This window comes from Otolemur garnettii, unplaced genomic scaffold, assembly GCF_000181295.1.
Source record: "Otolemur garnettii isolate 467f Iridium unplaced genomic scaffold, OtoGar3 scaffold00007, whole genome shotgun sequence".
Taxonomy (NCBI): domain Eukaryota; kingdom Metazoa; phylum Chordata; class Mammalia; order Primates; family Galagidae; genus Otolemur; species Otolemur garnettii.
This window is the reverse complement of record NW_003852402.1, coordinates 22,721,584-22,742,710: the sequence shown is the minus strand read 5'-3', so window position 1 is coordinate 22,742,710 and position 21,127 is coordinate 22,721,584.

Sequence of the window (21,127 nt, the reverse complement as noted above, 5' to 3'; positions counted from 1 at the left end):
ATTTAGTAGATTTTTCAAATTCTATGTATGTTGTTTTAGAATGAAACAACAATAAAAAGTGCAAATTTTAAGTTTTTTAAGTTACAGAAGAACGAGGGAAAGTCCCACCTTCCTTTCTTTTCCCATTCTCCAGACCTCTGCTGAGTTTTCCCTCTAAACAAAAAGACACATCTGTAGATACCTATATGAACACATAGCACTTTGTTCATTAAAAATTGGACTATTCTATACATTTTTCTATACTTTGCTTTTCAAATCAGTTATCTTGACTGTTATTCCACAATAATAGATTTTTCAGAATTTAAGATTAAAACTGCATAGTTTTTTATAGTATGTATGCACGTAGATGTAGCTATTTCTTATTGATGTTCTTATAAATTTTCTGCCACTTTTTTCTGTAATTAATGATTGTATAAACATCTGTATGTGTGCATGTGTGTGCTTGCTATGTATCTACGTATCTACCTATCATTGTGCTTTTGTGGTTACTTTTTTGCTAGACTACCAGCACTTTTTTCGTTGTTGAAGACTATGTGCATTACAAATTTTGTTAGGCATTACCAGTTGTCCCTTGTTTCAATTTAAACTCCCATAAACAGGTTTCAATTGTGCTCTCCCTTGTACCTTCACTGCAACTGAATATTACTTATTTTCTTAATTTTTACTAATGTGACAATATTTGTGAATGATTTGTTAACTTCTTTAATGATTACCCAGACTTGCTTTTATTTATCTGAATGGTCAGAACCGAGTAAAGACTTTCTGAAAACAGTTGTTTCAAGTAATGTTATCAGAAGCAGTGTAGTGCACTGTTAAGGTTTTTTGTTTGTTTGTTTCAGTAATAATAGAAATGTTTGGCTGAAACCAGTTGAACTTCGGAGTCATTTTTTAAAAATAAACTGGAACACTGATGTCTAGAAAAAAAATCTGATGAGATTTTTGGATTAAGGTTTTCTTCTTGGGAGAGCATTGAAAATATCGATGTTTTCTTCGGAGCAAAGATGAATATTATTACCACAGATCTGAGTTTAAAGAAAGGATTCGGACTTTCCTGCCCAGGACTCTTCCTGCCATCTCTCAACCTCCTCTTCCCCAAGTTTTTGGAATATATCCTTTTGTCCACTTCTCCCAAAATGCTTTTGAGTTTCCGTGCTGCCTCGTAGAGATTAAAAATAACATTATAACTTGTGAGCTTGTCCCCAAATCTAGTTTTGTTAGGTCTCATCCCCGAAAATTCTGATTCTCAAGGTCTGGAATGGGTCTAATCTTGAGTTTTTCATGAGAAGTTCAGGTGATTCTCAAGACATTATCTTGAGAAAGACTGGGGAGAAAGTGTACCTTGTTTTTATAGTAGTGAAGACTCCTTTGTTACTTTTTAACACATGCATTTCTGGTATATTCTGTAGCCAAATGGAATCACACACACTCTAAGCCATTCTGTGTATCTTCTTTCCCCTCCAAAGCCAATTTCTTCCTCTTTGCCTCTGTCTCTACCTTATCAAGTCCTAAGTCACATTCTACCTTTTCAAAGAAGACTTCCATTTCTTCATCCTACAACGACCCCCTTTCACAGCATACATCCTGATCATACATTTGACACTTAAGAATTTAGTATTCACCCTGATGCTGCACGCATCTAATTCTTCCCTGCGTCCCTCACAGGGTCTTCCACATAATCAACACTGTTGGTTGAGTGAGTGGTAATGTAATTAGACTACAAAGGAGCAGGTCAACGTCTGCCCTTCTGCCCCCACAAAAGTCGGTCCTTGACATTTAATGGCTTATTCTACTTCGGGCAGATTTTGTTGCTATCATTTCAAATTGAGTACTGCTTGTTTTGATGACTAAAACAAAAGCTAATGGTTATCACTTACGTGAGTCTATTTATTAATGCATATGTCCATCACCCTCCATACAGTGACTAAGTTAATTCATACCAAAGTCAAAGGTTTTAAAATTTCATTGGAATTCCAATGTATAACATCGTACTTTTTTTTTTTCCTTTGGTAGTTCTACGTGGCTAAAGGTCTAGCCTGTTTAGATTTTAAAAAGGAGTTCATGCTATTTTACAACAGCCCTAGCGGGGGGGGAACAAGTAGTTTAGCTTTCTTCAAAGAAAATTGTTTTGATGTTCAGAATCACTACTTATCAGTACTACAATATAACTCTGTGTTGAGGTCATTAGAATAAATGTAGCATTTGTCACAGGGACACAATTTTGCATGTACTTGATTACCCTGCAGTCTTTTTACTGTATAGAACTGGGTTGAATAATTTAGTATAGCTTCAGGTAGAACCTGGCCATGTGTTCATAGAAATAGGAATATACTCAATGCTACTAAAAAATGATAATTTTCTGAAACTGAAAAATGGAACTAGCATCTATTTACGAATTTTATTCAAGATTTCTCAGGAAAAGCATTATTTATTTGGCAAAAACAACGGCTTATGAGTCAGCCACAGCTAGATACTATTTCATGGTATAGGAAGTTTTCCAATATCTGTTTTTTCTCTTATTTCAAAAGCCAAGTAGTTAGTGGGTAAGTCACCTTGGAAAAAAATGGAGGCAATTCATTAATTTGTCATTTTGCTGGGACTGAAAATGTCTCCACAAATGAAAAGGTGTCTTCTCAGACATATGTTTCCTTCTCTTAAAGCTAACTATTTAGTGCATTAGGGGAAAGTCTTTGGCCATGGTGGTACCCTGTAGGTTTGGCTGTGGCGGAGCAGGTGCGGAGCTTCCAAAGTGTCTTTACAAGTGTCTCAGTGGGGCTTTCCTCCCATGCCTCCGCAGGAGACAGCTCATCTGTTTAATCCTTATGTTTTAGTCAACCTTTCTTATTATGCAGACAGGGCTCTGAGGCTCAGCTGGATTTTTGACTCTCCGAATGAATTGATGGGGCTCTTTGATCTTAACTGTGTGTTACATCTGTGTCGTCTTTCTTCCTAATGCTTAGTCTTCCGTATTCCAATTCTGGCTGGTGCTCCTAAAATAAATTAATAATTATCCAAACAAATAAACAAAATAAAAATGGCCACTGTAAAACTCAGGCACAAGCCCTACATTTCATTTTAAGCTTTTTGTCCCCACCCCCACCTTTGGGGCCTGCCAAATTTTCTTGAAAAATCTCCAAACTTTTCAGTTGTGTTGCTTTGTAAGGATCCACCGGATTTCTGAGTATTGGACTATGCACCTGTGCATGTGTGTGTTTGTGTAGCAGTGTGTTTTGTAGGATCATATTTGCACAAAAAATGAGACATGCCAATTTTTGCAATTTGGTAAATTTAGTAAATTGCATAATACCTTCTTACTAGACCATATTAGCCCCAAAAGCATGCAACCTACTTAGAAAAATCCACCATAGAAATATAAAGGTCCTGAGGCTCAGGACTCACAGTGGCTCACACCTGTAATCCTAGCACTCTGGGAGGCCAACACGGGTGGATTGCCCTGAGCTCACAAGTTCCAGACCAGCCTGGCAAGAGCAAGACCCTGTCTCTAAAAATAGCCAGGTGTTGTTTCAGGTTCCTGTAGTCCCAGCTACTTGGGGGAGCTGAGGCAAGAGAATCACTTGAGCCCAGGAGTTGGAGGTTACTGTGACCTATGGTGCCACAGTGCTTTACTGAGGGTGACAAATGAGACTCTGTCTCTCAAAAGAAAAAGAAAAAGAAATATAAAGGTCCTTCTGAGTAATATTACTTTTTTGATAGGAGTGGGGAAGACTGTGTTGCATAGAAACCAAAGCCATATAGAGAAACATCCTAGGTCTTAGGATGCTAAAATATTAGACAAGATCAGGTGCATTCAGGGTGGTATGGCCATAGACAGGATGCTAAAATATCATTTTTTGGAAATAATTTTTGAAACATATCCTTTCTTGTATAAGGTGGGGGCAGAGAGAACAGAAAGGATTGTTTGCTTATCCACTTTGAAGCATACAGAGTTATGATTAATTGTGCCAGGAAATATCAAGTTTTTATTCAAACAGCCTTTGATATTCTAATCTGGTATTTTGGAGACTGGTATTAATTCTTTTTAATTTTCCGTGGATCTTCATTTATCTTTAAGTTTACCCTGATCTCGTGACGATAATGTCACGTCAGAGCTGTCAGAATAATTTCAGCTAAACAAAAGCCTGATGTTTCTAAGAGCCAGAGGCCCCGAGAAAGTTACAAAAAGGTCTCCTTCCAAGAGGAGAAATATTGCAACATAAACTTCTCATCTACTAAACATGTATTTTTATCCCAACCTATGTATATATCCTAAAAATATGAATAATTATTGATGACATATATTTCATTGATGAACTGTCAGAATACACATTTTTTTCCTAAATACATTTGGAGATAAAATATATAAAGAATTTGATTCCTAATCATAACTCCACATAATTATTATTTTTTAACTATCCATCTAACTTTCTAACACTCAACTATATCTTCTGAAGCCCCCACAGTGGTGCTCGGCTTCAAACTGGGGAGACTGTCATTACTATTTTTGTATTTCCCATATGGCATCTGAGAATAACTGCGCAGAAAGGAATAGTGAAAGGTTACCCAGTCCTTCTTCAGGAAGAACTACTCTGAGACCCCCCTAAAGATAGCTCTTCTCCCCGATATCTCTCTTCCTACCAACTGGTATGTGGCTTTATTTTTTTTTTCCAATTAATGCTTCAATTCAAAAGATTTAGCCACCCACCAAGCAAAAAACATAGGGTTTCGATGTGGTGTGTCCTGTAGGTTCCTGACCTTGTTTGCTTTTGTTTCTTAGCTCACACACCCGAGGGCTGTGTTTCTTCTAGAAAAGTGAAACAAAAAGGCCTACACTCCGTCTATCCTGGTTTTGTGCTGCTTGAACTTTCTCGAAAGGTCGGATCTAGCCTTTCCAACATGAAATGGGTCAACACAAACTGGAGTCTCTCACTTAATTGTCTTGCTTCCCTGTGATTTAGGAGATGTAAAAGTTCCAATTTTGTTAAAATAATGTCGTGTCACTGACATAACTCCCAGGTGGATGTAGCCTACAAGGAGGTGACTCCCATAGAATGTGTCTTGGAAATAAAGAGTAGAACCTCCATAGTTGATCACCTCCCTACATCGACCACCTCCTTAAATTGACCTAATTCAGACTGGACATGCCTCACATGTACCTTTCAGTACAACAGGCCCAGCTCCCCATGTTGACCACCTCTGCGTGTTGACCAGTTTGTTACAGTCCGTGAGTGGTCAACGTACAGAGGTACCCTTGTATTTTGTAAAATTTTATAATGAATATTTTATAAACAGAGGTATATTTAACTACAATTTCTCATTTTTCCTACGCGTGGTGACTGTAGTGGCGATTTTTGGCACACCCTGTATTTTCTTACCATAGCTGTAACCTGAAAAACGAAACAATGAGTCAGACCCTGTGGCCTCTCATAAGCCTTTCCCTGGGTGCTGGGCTTTAGAATTTGGAGTATTACTTTGCTATATTCAAATTCTTTTTTTTTTTAATCTATCATCCTCAAGAAACTTTAGAGAATTAGCTCATGGCAGTAAGAAATAATAATGGAAGCTTAGCAAACGATCCCAGGATTGTTACAAGCTAGGCTGTGTCAGCTTAGTCATGGTTACCTGTTCTTACTGATTAAACCATTTAGATTTAACTAGTGGTATAAGAAACAAATATGAATATTTACTTGCACAAAAGCAGCAGACAGTTCGCAGAAACAGGATTTTGTTAATACTTTATTTTATTGTTGTGCCGAAGAGAATGAGCGTAAACTCTGTATACACTTGTGTTACGACAAGAAAGGGAATAATAGTCAGCACTGTTAATATGTTGCAAGGATAAAATATTTGCCCTTTGACTTACCAGAAATGCTTCATAAATGTGACCTTTCTATTTATTAAGGATGATGAGGCGGAGGATAGGGAGAGATTTGTTAATGGGGACAGAGTTACAGTTAGAAAGGAAGAATACGTTCTATTGTTTTATTGCATAGTAATTACATGTTTTATTGCATGGTTAATAACACTGTACTGTACGTTCCAAAATACCTAGGAGAGAGGACTTTGAGTGTTCTTACCACAAAGAAATGATAGAGCCATGACGTGGTAGGTATGCAGGTAGTCTGATTTGATTATTACCCAATATATATATACATATATATGTATTAAATCATCATGCTATACCCTATAATGTGTCTTTATTATATGTCAATTAAAAACACAGTAAAAAATGATACAATTGGCTTTTATATTGACCAGGAGTTAACATAGCGAGGAAATTCCAATTGTATTTTTATTGTACACTTAGACTTTATCTCACCACTGAGAAATATATGTAAGGGCTGTTCAGTCAGGTCAATGTGAGACAGAGAGGAAAACAATTCACATAACTACACAATTGAATGTTCGTTGTACTAATTCTTCATACTCTCTGTAATATCCACGGTGGAACACAACCTTAGTTTTATACAACCACCAGTAGCAGCAGTAGCACTTAAGAGCTTGGCAGAAATGTAGACAGTCAGGCTCAATCCCAGACCTACTGAAGGAAAATCTGCCTTTTAACAGTATCCCCGGGTGATGTACGTGATCATTAAAGTTTGGGGAGTCCTGGTGTGCAGCGTAAGAATTACGAATTGCTTGTGTAGACCTCGGTTCCTCTCATGGATGGCATTTTCTCTAGAATAGAAAAATTAGCAAGGGGAAAGAGCCAGAAGTTTTTCATAGCTGGGATCCACCATTGAATGGTGTTTAAAACTGTGATGACACTGACACTACAGCCGGTGAAAACACCTGGGCATCAGGTGCCTTCATGCATTGGCCATTTGTCTAGTACATCAACCAACCTTTCTCCTGAGTTTTATGATGCTTTACGGAAGAGGTAATTGAGGCAACAGGTTGCTTAATATGACCATCCCCCGTGTAAATCCAAAGCATTCTGATGGTTAGCATCAGAATGTGCCAAGGTAGAAAGGAAAGACTGTATGTTTCAAATAGGGAGAAAAGGTGTCACTTGAAAGATGCCTGTGAAGTTATCAATTACCATGTGTTTAGGTGATATTGGTAATGAAAAACAAATTCTCTAATTTGCATCTTTGAAACGACAAAGGAAGCCCTACATTTAAGTCCATATCAAACTTTCAAGTTGTCCGTTCACAATTTATTAGGCACTAGGAATATATACCAGATGGGATCTGATCCTGTGTTAGAAGCTCTTAGCTCTGGACATTCCTCTGCCATCTAAAGGAGTTAGCCTGGAGAATGCAACAAGTGGTATTGAAATGGCATTGAAATGAGAGTTGAGAACAAGAGGTAGCAAAGGCATGTTATGAAAAACAATGCCGTGTTTTCCGCTGATCAGCCAGGCAGACGTGCACGCTGAATTGTGTCCACTCACATGGGCAGGAGAGGAGTCCTAGATGCAAACTAAATTTGACGGCACATTTAAAAGGACAGCTATGTATATAACTGCAAAGGATCCTGATGAGTAGTTCTCCTCTTCTGCCCCCTCAACCCAAGTTTCCCTTCTCCGAAGCAATCATCGTGAGCCATTCCTCATATGTTTTTATTTCAGTGACTTCCCCTAAATAACCCAGAAAGAGTTGTGAAATATCCTTATAAAAACGATATACAAAATCCTTATTAAATAAAAGAAAAAGACATAGTATATATCGTTCTGCACCATTCTTCTTTCTATTAAACATATCATAGAAATACTTTTACATTAGGACTCTGTCTGAATGACTACCCGGCGTGCTCCAGTATGGACTTAACAAATCTTATTTAAACCAGTTCCCTTTGGTGACTTTTTAGATTATTGTCAGTGTTTTTGCTGTTAGAAATAGTGCTGATGCCAAGGGGTTTCCCTCTATATTACTAAGTACTTGTGGAAATACATATTCCCACTTAAGTCCTGATTGATTTTTAATAAGATGAGTTAAGCAATGGGAAAGTAATAACCAATTAACATAGAAGACAAGGTAATAATAATAATTGAAAACCATTATTAACCATGTGGCAAGTACATTATAAAATAGGTATTTATTATAATTCTATGGGGGAGATATTATTACTATTACTGTTGTTGTCAATTATTTAAATGAGGAAGCCAGGATTTGAATTCACTCCAGAACCTTGACTCTGGGTCTCTTACTTCTGTTTGCTGGCTCTTCTGCTTCTCAGTGATTCTGCTGCTATTTGGGCAAAGACAGAGCGTTTATTAGATGCTTACTGCATGCTAAACATCAGCATTTATTATTTACAAGCTTCAAAATAGCTACAAGGTGATGTTGTTGTTTAACAGTCTTAATGATCTTTACTAACCTGTCCAAAGTCTCTGAGCTACTCAGAAAGGAGCCTGGGGATGGGGTGGAAGTGGGATGTCTGACTCCTGATACTACGGCTCAACGGAAGGGAATTGCAGGCATTTGATTCTACATCCAGCAGGCTGGGAGGCAGAAGTAAAAATTAATGTACATAAGACTTAAACATATTCAAGTGGTCATCAGTTAGATCCGTCACAAGGGAAAATGAGAGACAGTTTGTGGCACACCATTATTACCACCAAACACTGATAATAATCTAAAAAGTCACCTCTCTGCTACAGATGCATAAAAACGGAGAGGAGGGCTTAATGGTCTGTGCAGAACCAAATGGGTTTGTCCATGGAGGGTGTTTCCAAATCTATTTCTCTCTCTCTCTCTCTTTCTTTCTTTCTTTCTTCAGAGTCTCACACCCATGATATAGTGCCATGGCATCATAGCTCACAGCAACCTCAGACTCTTGTGCTTCAGCTAACCTCTTGCCTCAGCCTCCAGAGTAGTTGGGACAACAGGCGTGCACTACTATGCCCAGCTAGTTTTTCTATTTTTTTTTAGTACAAACAGGTCTCACTCTTTCTCAGGCTGGTCTCAAACTCCGAGCTCACGCAACCCACCTGCCTAGGCCTCCTGGAGTGCTAGGATTAACAGAAATGAGCCACCACCCCTGCCGTGTTTCCAAATCTAGATTGCTTTTGCTCACTGACTGTTTCAACCTTTAAAAAATTCCACACCTGTGCATTGTATTTATTTCATCAACACTTGCATGCCCTAGAGAAAGAAAAGCCTTAGGTGACTCCGTGGAGTCGGGCTTGGTGACCACAGGGAGCAGAAATCAGCAAATGCCCGAACTGAAAAAAGAAAGTAACAGTGACAAGAAAAGTAAAAACGTTCACATTTCTCCAGGTGTCGCTGATTTCTCCAGGTCCGGTTCCTCTTACTTTAATCTGGGTGTTGCCAGCAGTTCTGTTACTGTGTCTTTATGGGAATGCTCTAAACAGTCAGAAAGAAGTTAAAATTGGAGCCCTCTCTAGAAGTCCTGCAGACTTTCTAAAATTATAAAAGGCCTTGGGGGGTCTTACCCATACTATAATTTGTAACGTCTCGTGTATGTGTTGGCCATTATTATGGCTGTTACTGTTTTATAAATGGGGTTGGCCTTCTGGGCTGTGTTTCTGTTCCTGGTCTCTTGGGTTTAAATGCTGAGTTTTCCTTCTTTCCGGATGCCTCGTTGAATTCGGTGAATTTGGGGTCATGTTTCATCGGGAAGAGAAAAGATGTAGCATAGACAGACATGTCAGAATTATTTATGTGGTGATTGTAAAAATAATAAGTTACCTACTGGGTGTTTTTCAGGTCAGGAAATATGCAAAGTTTTATACGCATATTTATATGATTTGGTTTAATCTCCAAACCCTCTCAGGTAGTTATATGGTTCCCTTCTGATAGATAGAGTCGTTTGTTTTTCTTTTTGAGATTAATAATTGGAAGGGCATTAATCCAAGCTTTTGAAAAAGAAGACAGTACTTTTAGTCCCCCAGAAAATATTGGCTATTTGAGCATTCCTTCCTCTGGTTTTTCTTCAAATATGGATATATGTACAATTTTGTATTCTGCTTTTTTTTATTCATTATAGTGATTGAGAGATGGGTTTTCTTAATCTTCCTCGTCCCCGTGTAATGACCACAAATAATTCATTGCCAAAATGTATCCATTCATTTCCATCTTTGGGGACATTGTTTCCATTTTCTCTTACAGGCACTACTTTAGTGAAAAACTTTGTATTTATAGCATATTTATTCTCCGGGACTTTCCTAAGAAAAAGTCTTTTTTGTCATCAAAGACTAAAGATCTTTTTAACTCTCTGACTTCCTAAGTTAGAATGACTTTTTTGGTGGAGCAAATAGTGAACATTATGTTAAAAGCTTAAGAGAAATGGCTGGTTTGGACTCATTTAGGAATGTACTCTTGTCAATATTTTTAAAGATACAATCTGAATAAATATATGAGTCATTACCATATGGTAATCCACATAAGGCCTAAAGAGTGAATTTTTGCCTTATTTGATTTTGAAATTAGGTGCATTGGGCTTTGAGAAGGGGGCTATGTGCGACATCAATGTGTATTCATCAACAGGTATTTCTGGAGAAACCACTACGTACCCGTCCGTGTGGTGGTTGCCAAATCCGTGCCAGTAAATGTGATGGAAATAGCTCACTTCCAAACACAGGGTCACTGAAAGTCACATCAAAGACACTTTGTCCTTGACGTGCCACAAGGCTTCTTTGTTCTTTTGGTTTTATGCACTCTGACTCATTTCTTAATATCGACCCAAGACATGCAGGATAAAGAGTATCTTTTTTCTCAAGAAGTAACTGAGATCCGTACAGGTATAGATGTAAAACTTGTAAGCCTTTCTGAATCCATTTTTCCCCCATCTTAACCCTTTTTTGGTGGGATTTTAGAACCCCAGAAAGTGTCTTCTGCTGTAGTTCTGGAGATCCCTAACTCATCTGATCTTCGTTATATATATTTTAAGTTGACTGTAAACACATTTATACGTTTATCTTCTCAGCACTTTAGGCTAAACCAGGGACTTTGGGCCTTCCATCTCAGGAATGTCCTCATGTTAAAAACAACATTTAGGGTCTATGCTATGATTTATACATACCAGGCACTATAACTACAATTTTCACAGATAGAGATAAGCATCTGGGTCCATTTTGGGAGCCAGAAATACAGAATTCTTCTGTATATTCAACTTCAATGTTACATTTTAACTTCTCATGGAGTTTCTCTGTCCCAGGAAGACCTATTAATTTGTTGATGAATATAACTTTATTAACATAGTATATGGTAATCCTTTCCAAATTCTACAGTGCAAAGTTTTATTTTGTTGATGATTGAACATTTTCATGGGGAAAACAGTCCTTTAGTAAAAACTGCCTCATTTTGGGGTGGCTCCTGTGGCTCAAAGGAGTAGGGTGCCAGCCCCATATGCTGAAGGTGGTGGATTCAAACCCAGCCAAAAACTGCAAAAAAAAAAAAACCTGCTTCAGTTTAATGGCCTACCATGTAGGTCAAGCTCTTCACTGGTCCATTGGCTGCTTCACTTTAAAAAAAATATTTGGTATCATTTTGTGGCATTGTTACTACATATTACTTAATAGAGAGAGATTTCAATAAATTCATTACATGTATGTTTGTATATATCAATCCATACATCCATACTGATATATGATTTCATTCTACTGATTTTTCCAAAGGGACAATTTGTGTTAGGATGTCCCCCAACCCCATATTATGTAAAATAACTGACATCCCCAAATTAGTTTCTCCTATTATTAAATAAATATTTGGGGGGGGGTTTATGCAAGGATAAGTTTAGGAATTGGGATCTATAGATAGAACGCTGCTCTTGATGACAAAGGACTGGGCGGAGGCAACTTGATGATGTCAGAATATGGATACTATAGGTTGACTTAAGCTAGCTAGGAGAGATGCTGGCTCCTCGGCTCACCGAGCGCTCACAGGTATTACCAAGGTAGCACGGCAGTGGAAGAAAAGATACAAAGCCATCTGAAATAGGAACTCGGGTAGATATTTTTTGGAAACTCTCCTTCACTTTCTAATACGCTGAGCCCTTGTTGGGGTCCAAGTCCTTACTGTTGCAACTTTGCACATGACCTGCTGTCTGAACTCCAAACCCTAGGAGCTATGTGTCTGAGGTCTGAATGTATTCTTGCTTCCAAATCAATCTTGTCACTCCACGGAAAGCAATGTGAGATAATAAGTAGTATTCACCTGATTGCTTTCCTGCTCCGAGACAGCTGGTGACGCACGTCTTCTTGATAACCAGGAGTTTCAGATCTCAGGCAGGGCTGAAGGGAAGCTGGGAGCTCTCGGAATCTAAATTTGACAGTCGATGGCTGAGGAGAGGGTCAGAAGGGACAGAATCTGTGACAAGTATGAGAAAGGAACAAAATTTATCTGCTCTGGTTGAGATGATTAGATGTCTCTTTGTCTGGTTTTCTTACAGTGGGTAACTGATCAGACCCGCCAGCTGGCTAATATCATAATTAACAAAGTTGCCACTGCGTCTGCAAAGTTTAATCGAAAAATTTGCCAGGGATATGATGGCATTGTCACAGAGATCACAAGGGACACGGAGCCGACTTCTGCTGAAGGTGGAGCGGCAGAGCTGTGCTGGCAAGATGAGGAATTACGAAGTTGTTCAGCCAAAGGTATGTTTCTTTCATAATTCCACATCCTGGGTTTTCTTATTAAGATTTTTTTTGTTTGATGGTTGGTGGATTCCTTTGTGTTTCGTGACCGGAATGATTCCTAAAATGATGTATATGTGTTTTTTGTTTTGTTTTGTTTTGTTTTTTGAGCATTTAATCTATGTTCTCTGAAAGCTTTAGGATTTTTTTCTTTTTACTAAATCTGTGAAATCAGAAATATAACTAAATAAGATTTGGGTGCTGAGAAGGACTATAAGGCAATATTTTTCCTATTGTGTCCACCTAATCTTTATCAGTCTTCCAGAATAAGTATTTGGTAGCAAATATCCATTGCATGCTTATTATTTTATAGCACTGGATTTATTTTGCTCCATGCTATAAAAGCCGTCATTGTGCTTTATTCTACGGTATTAAGGTAGTTCTCTGACAGAAGAGAAAAGAAAGGCAATGTAGCTGTAGAACGTGTACAGTTTCTAGTTCCGTTTCAAGAAGGGCTCGAGGTGTGGGGGGCTGAGGTCTTGACTTGAGTCACACAAAGCAGTTGGGGCTTTTTAAAATAGCACTCAGAAAGAACAGTATTTATTGAAATGCTGTGCTGTTTTCCAATACCAAGCTGGCCATTGACTACTACACCTGTGTTTTCTTTTCACTGTGATTTGCTTTGTTGGTTGAATATTCAATCTCAGAGGAGTTTCCCAAAGGCTAGCCTTTCTCTGTGGCTAACTAATGGCTGTGACTATTGATGAGGGGGACCTGCACCTCTGTGTATATGCCTGTGCACTTCATCTGAGTGCAAAGGGGGAGGAAGGGGACAATGTAGAAGGCAAGTTTGGGTTATTTGTGCTGTGTCACATTATGATACTATCAAGGTGATCAATTTGCAATATAATCAGGGGACATGTGTTACGGTTCTTTTACTTTCCATCCACGGTCTTCCAGGCCACTGTGTCATGGCAAAACGCAAAGACCTGTCTCTTGCCTTATTCCCATTGTCTTTCCTGTTAACAGTGGTTTTTAAATGTCACGAAATAACATTTTGGAAACAAATTAATGCACAGCATGTATATTTTTAATAAGCCCATTTCAACTTTCTCGTGGTTTTAGTGCTAACCGTGGGAGGCTAGACATTCTCAATATATTGATTTTAATATTGGGCCATCAAATTTCATATTCCTGAATAAAAAAAAAAATGAATCGTTTTATGGGATTGTGAATTTTTAAAGCCTCTAAGGGTTCGGATAATTTTAAATACTGTTTATTGAAATTTTAGTTAAAATTTAGCCGAACACATTTCTAATGGTCACTAAAACTGAGTGACGTTGATGAGAAAAGCTGAATGAGGCCGTGGTTTTTCACAAGAGAATGTTTTTCTCATCATAGAGACTTTCTTTTTGTTGCTTTGATTTTTTCCCACTGCCCCACCCCAGCCAAGATCTGTCATATAACAGGCACTCAGTCTATAATTATCGGGTGAATGATTTAATACATTTCAGGGTTTCTACAGTTATTAAAATATGGTAACCATTTGCTTCCTCCAATTCAATAACTTCTGTATGCAGTAAATATGGTGAATAGAAATAAGTAGATGAATGTCACAATCACAGAAAATAGGGGGGATTATGTTCCTAAAAGGATAGATTGCTGTTTTAACCCAAATCTCCATACTATTTTGTGGAACTGAGATTTGATACGGTAAGAAGTCTGTTGGGACATCGGAGGTCTATGAGGATTAGCAAGGGCCCAGAAAGTGGTACAGCACTGATGTCCCGTTTTTGTTAAAAAGAGGATAATCTCCTGGGATGTGTAGAAATGAACTCTTGCCAGAGTTTCAAAGGAATTCATGTTTTTCGGTAAAATGTGCTAATGTAAAGAGTTGGAAGATTAGTGATGCGTAATGAAAGCAGGGCATTCTTTCACATGGAAATGGAAATATAATAAATGTCCTGCAGGTAATTGGGGCTGTAGCAATTTTATTGAAGATTAAAGTTTGATTGACCTTTGTTGGGGTGATTAACCCTTCTGAAATTAAAGGCCAGGGCTGAATTATTCTGTTTAATTTAAATGCAAACATCGAGCAGGTCCTATGCCATTCAAATAATAATAATAAAAAGCCTTCCTATTTTCATTTTCATTTTTCACACATCGGAATGGGATGCAGCCTCGGAGGACCGTAGCTCTGGCAAAAGCATCCTGGTGGCAGAGAATGTAGAATGATGTTTTTAGGGAACTGGGACCACGTGAGAAGAGTCCCAGACACCACTTGCCCCATTCAGTCCTCAAAATCACAACCCCAGCAGAATCGGGGAACGCGAAGTCAGTCTCTCCACACCGAAAATGAAGGCTGCACCCTCCCCCCAAACCCAGCAACCCAGGAGTGAACTGGCTAAATAACAGTGACATCTCTATCCCCAATCCAGGGCCAGCCACCTAACCTGTCTATCACATTCACGTTAAATCTACACGATAACTCTTGAAACTGTGTGCTCGTGGTTCTGGTTACTTATGAATGAAGCAGTTCCTAAACGTTGATTATTTCTGATGCCTGAAATTTCATCCCCCATGATCCCTGAGAACCTCTGGATAGAGTCAGTATTTTCACTCAGTTACCAAACGTGATGAGAGAAGCAAACTAATTATTTGCCGTGCCATTGCGTGGTTTAGTTTGACTTTCCTTTGCTAAATTTCGGAAACCTGTGTGAAAACTCGTCCATTCACATCCTTTCAAAAGACCGCTTCCATTTCTCAGACGGTATTCCATTTTATTTTATGACTAAGTCAGTGAATATTTTTAGTTCGAGGTCCCACCACAGTCAACGTGCCTTCCTTTTATGTGTCCGTGAACTATTAAAATGATAATAAAGGCTCTCTTCCTGCCCCACGTAATTTATTTCTCTCTCTTTTCATCAAAGACTTCACTCTCCACGTGTCAAGGTAGAGAAGTTTAAGGCATTATAGTGTAAAAATTAAGAAGCCTGAGGTGTGCTAGAGTTTATTTTTGCACAAGCTTTTCATGTATTTTTTTTTTTTTTAACATCCTTTTTGAAAGACAGGCTTCTACTTCAGGCTCATGAAACGTGCCAGAGATGAAAAACTTGTGATAGAATGACTGAGATTATGCAACTGGCAAAGTGACCCTGGCTTCCCCAGAGAGTTAGATGATACCTTGGAGCATAGATTAACAATATGTTTAACTAAGATCTGTTTGCTGTGAGGATCATTTCCTAATTCTTAATTGTAGGACACATATTCACCCATGTACTGTAAACAAATACGTTGCTCTGTGGTTTGTCTGATAAAATGTAGATTATCCGCCTTAGTAGAATGGTCGAACTTTAAAACCTTCAGTTGTTTCATGATAATACTTGTTTCCCTCTTAAAGATAATTTTTACTAAAAGGAAAACCTGACCAGTAAATTATATCCTTAAAATAAACACTATTAATTCCTCAGACAAAATTCAATAACCTTCTCTAATTTAGATTAATCTCGTTTTACCTCTTCCCAGAACTACATAAACATAATTTTCAGTATTAAAATTTGTTATGAATACAACAACATTCTCCACGGCATAAAAAGCTCATGTGCTGAACTGCTTACTGATCACATTTTTATCTATGTTGTCATTAATTCTCAGTGATCTTTTTCGCAAAAGGAAATCCTGGCTGGGAAAGGTGGAATGTGTATTGTCTTAGTGAAAGAAAACATCTTGGTGAGAGAACACAGGAAAATGAGCTTATATTTTGCTAAATCCCAAATCCAATCATTTGTTTTGCTTCAGTGTGCTTTGAAGCCATTTTTATTTCTTTATGTTTTCCAAGTATAGGTTCCCCTCTAATCTACCCAGGCCCAGATCTGACATTTTCTCTTATAGTCGTGAAATTCTTTACCATGAATAAACCAAGTTTAATCCATTCGCTATTTCCATGGACTGCATTTTGTAGCTGGAGTCCTTCTGTCTAAGAACAGACTGTTTTACAAAGTGACCCAGGGTGATGTTTTTATACATTGAGCCTTGTCAATGGGCCAGCAATTTAATTTAATTTTGCAAAAATTTAGAGAAGAACGATCATGAGCAATTTTATTCTCCTGGACTAAGAAGAGATAATAAGTAGCAGACTCAAGGATTTTTAAGTTTCCTTTTTTTAAAAAATCCTTCATAGTAACAATGTAGTTACAGATGAGTTCTTTCGAGAAGTTATTCTCTTTAGTATACAATAAATCTAGCATAAAGTTATTTGGTTAATAATCGTCAAAGGAATTATTTTCTCTAATTTGTTTGATAAAATCACAAAAAAAGAACTTCAAAAGCAATAAATGCCCCAAGTTAATTTTCCAATTTAATTGACAGGGTGAATTCCCTAGCATTAATTTTCCAGCGAGTTGGAAGGTGAGCTGATGTAGTACAGTGGCGTGTGGCTTATTTGATATAATCTATGCTATTGGTATTTTAAACTATCATGCCACCTTTATAGATTACCTTGAAATCTGGAGAACTCCTTAAAATGATAACTATAACGCAAGTGCCTTTGGCATTAGCATGTCTGGAGCCATAACTGAGGGATCTTCATTCAGTTTCAACAAGTCTTGGTTAGGTACCTCCCATTGTTCCTGGCACTGCCCCCAATCCAGGGAGATGGGACAATAAGCCATGTTTTATGGGCCAGAGACTCGAACTCAGAGTGAAGCATGACTTGCCTGAAGTCCCATAGCCAGTCAGTGGCACGGCCACTGGTGGGGGGTTCTTGGGATAACCCTAGTATTCCACTGTGTTAAAACTTGGGGGCTGCGAGAACAGGTTTCTTGGAAGATAAATTTAACCCCTTTCCCCAGACAAAGAAATTTACTAAAACCCAAGAAATACAATGAAAGAGTTAATTCTCCCCTGATTCACTCTGGAGGAGGTGAGTGTAGAGGAGGTTTAGAATACTTGGGTTTATTCATTGCTGTACTCATGCAAGGAACTTCACTTAGCTGGCTTATTTCTTGGAGACGAGAAATTGCACTCCCCAAATATTAATTGTTAGTTCATTGGAAACCATACATTAGGCGCTTTTAAAACGTTTGTGTTTACTGATGAGTAACTGATGAGTTTGTGTTTACTGATGATTTCATTGGAAATGCTTAAATTGTTACGTTTAACAGAATCTCAAAGGCAGAGCTATCTTTGACCACCCTCATCCAGCTTCATTGGTGTAAATAGCTTGACAAGCTATTGAGAAATGTCTCCATATTTTATAATTCTTGCTCTTGAAACTGAGCCATAGATGATTTTCCAGTTTTTTAATGCCAAATGCATTTAAACAAATATGTGGAAATAATTATTTTCAATAAATAAAAAAAATACAAGTTGTACGGTATTACTACAATGTGAGAAAAAGACATTATGTAAAAAACAATTGGCAGAACAATTTCCTGACTCATTTTGAGAGTACAAGAATTATGCTCAGTTAGGCAAAAAATAAACCTCTACAAAACCAGTCCACGAGGTTCCAAAAATTTGAGATTGAGAAATTTTCACTAGATGATTTCATCTACCTTTGGAATGCTGAGTCTGTGAGTTTGTAAGCGCTCTGAAGTTGGCTCAGAGGGGTGTGATTGGTCTAAATCCATCTCTGTGTTCACCTTCAGGGCCTAGAATTCTGATACATAGTAGGTACCAAGGACATAGTTGTTAAATTGGTTTGAAAGTGACTATTACCATTATAAAAAAGATAGGGCCACTGAATCCAGTACTTCATTGTAAAGATGTGGCTTTTATACTAAGAAATAAATCTAACCTTCCAAGTCTCACAGAGAAAGGCAAAGTTGAAATCTATATATATAGACATTCTTTGTATATCTGCTAGGCTATTCCCATATCCACTTCAGATGCTCTTCACAATGGTCCAGTTTTCTCTCCATGAGTTTTACCTTTATGCTCAGGAACCTGTTCTTCGAGAGATAGCCACTTACTACTTGCCAACAACTAGTTTTCCTGAACTGATTGCAATGTTTAATCAACATTCTCAGTTTGTTTTCTGTTTGCGGAGAGAAAGGAAAAACAACTCACAGTATTCATTTTGAAGATGAATGAAAAAACAACACATGGGCACTGTCTGGAATCAAGAAAGTTGAGGGACATTTGCAGAAAAAAAAGGGGGTATTATTCTTGTGAGAGTATTTTGTAATAGAGAAAATTAAAGTGTATCCTGAAAGAAGACATACAGAGAGAATCTTGCCTCTGAGATTGCCAGGGTAGATGGAAGAGCAAGTTTGACCAACATCCCTTTCTAATTATATAAAATACTTGAGGATTCATTAACCATTTGATTCCCGTTTGATGATGATTAATCCCTTAGGCAGCTGCGAAGCAACTTTACTATGTGGAAACATTTATGAAAACTCGGAGGAAAACATTTATGAAAACTCTGATCCAATTTCTGCAAATACAGGCCAATTAAAGATGGAGATTTAATTGAGGAATTTCACTCTGCATGATGTATATATTAATGCTGATTTCTCTCCCCTTGTTCTTCACTTTATAAGCGAGAGGAGATTTTTTTTACCTATTGACATTATTGAAGAATTGAGCTTTTTTCCAAAATTACACATTTTTTGCATAAATGTGCCTAATTACCTGAATTCAGTTTTGATTAGCAGTGTTAATTGATGCAGCTGTGGCTGGTATCTGTTTACCTAAATTACCATGTGCAAACAGCAATATGTCTGGAAGTGAATATGCTAAACTGAAAATACTAATTAGCTAAGACAGATTGTTATTCAAGTCACATCGTGGCGCTTTCTAATGAAAGCCTGGATGTGTCAGGGTTTTATGATATTCAGACAGAAATGTCTATATTACATATGATTTCTAAATTTAATTCATAAGAACAGATGGGATGTCAGCCAGGGTTCTTCTGCCTCGTTCTGATATTAATGTGAATATTTTACTCAACTGGAGATATATTCATATGTTTTTTTGGTGAGAAGCTCATCATGGGCTCTGACAATATGCCAGGCCTATCCATCCAGACACATCTATTTCTTGATCAATATAGTCACGGATTATATCCACCTACTGTCCTGAAGATGAAGATAAATAAAGCATCTTGCAAGTTTAATAACAGCAGCTGGTTAATTTAATCAAATCAAATAGCAGAAAGGTTAGTTAAACAGACAGCTTAAACGGAATAGTATTTATGGGTGATTTCTTTCTGCATCACAAATAATGCTACAGATCTGATCCTAGGATTCTTAAGAATCAATGAGCAATTCTCAGAGCTGAAAGGCGAGTTCTCATTGCCTTCAGATAGTCTTGAATCTTGAACCATTTTTCAGTAGCTGAAAGAACAGTGCTAATTTTCAAGGGTCTAGTTTTAAAGCCATTTTTATGCCCTTGGTTTCCATTACCTTTGTCCTAATGCATGGACCTACTTTGTTTAAGGTTTCTCTCCAAAGAAGGCATTAATCTTTACCTTCTACTGTGGCACTTAGCTCTCATTAATGACACTATGACTTAGAGATACCCAAAGAATATAGCACAAATCCTGCACACCATGGAGTGAGGAAATAATGAACCCATCTTCCCTTTCCCAAGGAGCTAAATAATTGTGATCAATGCATAATGAGTCTTCTCTTCCCAATAGCTGTGAAAATAAGGCCTCTTGACTCAATCTGAAGAGTTTACTATTCCCTACTAGATACTTTAAGATGCCATGAGCAGAATGGGGGTAATTTTCATGATGCAAATTTGAACATAATTATAGTTTGACACATTTAATTTAGTTTTAAGTGAGAATTATAATTACCAAAAATTGAATTATTTCAATTATGCTAATTTCTATCCCCAAAGTTTTGTGTAATTTGAGTTCTCTAAAATATGTTTAGATGCAGCAAAATTACAATGATGTCTAATACCCAAAACAAGGACTGTATGAAAATGACTCTGTGCTAGTTACATCTCAGCTACAGAAATGTGGAAGTCCCACTAGATGGCCCAAGAATGGCTTGAAACGACTTAAAATGTGAAGTAAAAAAGTCATTGTGTATTAACTGCCTGAGCCATTCATGGTCTATTTTCTGTGTTAATATCAATGTTAATGTATTGTTGGTGTTTTCTGTCTAATCAGTGAAACGAATCTAGTATTTTTAAAATAAAATAAAATTTGCGTGTTCTAGTTATGATTATTTAATCGTATACACTCAGAAAACATACTAAAGTTACCTTCCAAATTGTCTTACCTTTGATTATCATTTTAGCATTAGGCCTTTCAGAGGTGTTCAGTATAAAATTCCTTTATTCTTGGAGATGAAAATTGGGAAGACTTTACTTCCCAATGGCTAAAGGTAACTTAATGAGGATAGTCTGAGAGAGTTCGTTGCTATAGAACTAAGGGGTGAGTGTGCATGTGTGTAGTAGATACTTTAAGATGCCACGAGCAAAGGGGGATCATTTTATACATACTTTCATAAAATCACCTAAGGGTTGAATTTAGACTCTAGCACTGGCCAACTAGTTTGACTGTCAGGTGTGTTAATTCTCTGCACTGCTGGATTCACTGAGCCAACTACTGAACAAATCCTAAGTCTGCTT